The sequence below is a fragment of the Apium graveolens genome, chromosome 9 (genome assembly GCF_009905375.1).
Source record: "Apium graveolens cultivar Ventura chromosome 9, ASM990537v1, whole genome shotgun sequence".
NCBI lineage: Eukaryota > Viridiplantae > Streptophyta > Magnoliopsida > Apiales > Apiaceae > Apium > Apium graveolens.
Window position 1 is genome coordinate 141,212,202 of NC_133655.1, and position 1,520 is coordinate 141,213,721.

At 41.1% G+C, this 1,520-nt stretch overlaps 1 non-coding gene across 1 annotated transcript; it reads right to left on the reverse strand.

Annotated features, from left to right (window-relative positions):
* Nucleotides 1-1,004: 1,004 nt before the first annotated feature.
* On the reverse strand, nucleotides 1,005-1,111 carry LOC141687765 (small nucleolar RNA R71). The gene has a single exon (XR_012561249.1). It is a non-coding gene; the product is annotated as a small nucleolar RNA R71 (small nucleolar RNA).
* Between the last annotated feature and the right edge of the window lie 409 nt (nucleotides 1,112-1,520).

Consider the following 1,520-nt stretch of genomic DNA (forward strand, 5'->3'; position numbering starts at 1 on the left):
CGTGTTATTCGATTAATATCATCACTGTCACATGCTAAAGGTAATAACTATGGCTATAGAAGGAAGTAATAATGAAGTTGTGATCTCATGAGTGTTTTATTATTGATAAATTGAAGTGTTAGTTAAGTGGTTAATTAAGTAGTTAATTATAGTTAATATTTAATCAACAATTTTAAGTGTTATTATCTTAACATTGAGAAGTAATCATACATTGGTGAGTGAGTTAAATTAAACAATAAATTAGTCTGAGTCTCTGAGGGAACGAACTAGAAAGTATTCTATATTACTTGCGAACGCGTATACTTGCGTGAATATTAGTGCGTGATTTCGCCCTAACAAGTTTTTGGCGCCGCTGCCGGGGACTCGGCGTATTTGTTTAGTTTATGTACTTACCATCATTGGTCATTAGGACTCAGTGATTAGGACGTAGTAGTTAATTACTCTTTTCGGTTGTGTTTCAGGTACTTTAGCAAGCGTTTATGCAAACTCGTTCTCGTGCTCGCAAGAGGACCTTAGATACAGCTGAAGGAAAAGACGAAGTTATTGATACTTCGGAGAAGTTAGATTTTGAGGATTCGGATTCAGGAACTGAGCAGAAAGAACCAGTAAACATGGGAGATCGTATTGTTCAAGCTGATCCAGCTCTTATGGATTTTTCTCGGCCTAAAATTGATGACATTCAGTCAAGCATCCTTCATCCGGCTATTCAAGCTAACACCTTTGAAATCAAGCCGGGCACTATTCAGATGGTGCAGAATTCTGTTTCTTTTGGAGGAGCGGCAACTGAAGACCCCAACATGCACATAAGGAATTTTGTCGAGATCTGCAGCACTTTTAAGTATAATGGCGTGACTGATGAGGCTATCAAGTTGAGGCTTTTCCCATTCTCACTGAGGGATAAAGCTAAATATTGGTTACATTCTGAACCAGCTGGGTCCATCACTACGTGGCAAGATCTTGCGCAAAAGTTTCTAGTGAAGTTTTATCCAATGGCAAAGACTGCTGCTATGAGGAGTGCTCTTACTCAATTTGCGCAGCAACCTACAGAATCTATGTGCGAGGCTTGGGAACGCTACAAGGAAATGTTGAGAAAATGTCCACATCATGGAATGCCGGATTGGATGGTAATCACTGGTTTTTATAATGGTTTGGGGGCCCAATCTCGGCCCATGCTCGATGCAGCAGCTGGAGGCGCCTTATGGGCTAAAAGCTATACTGAGGCGTACAATCTTATTGAGACGATAGCTGCAAATGAGCATCAAAACCCAACTCAGAGGATGACATCAGGCAAGGTAGCAGGTATTCTGGAAGTTAATGCAGCCACCGCTATTGCAGCCCAGCTCCAAGCGCTATCAATGAAGGTTGATTCTCTGGCTACGTATGGAGTTAATCAAATAGCTATAGTTTGTGAGCTTTGTGCAGGTTCTCATGCTACAGATCAGTGTTCTCTTGTCAATGAATCTGTTCAGTATGTGAATAATTATCAGCGACAACAGCAGCCTGTGCCAGCGACCTATCAT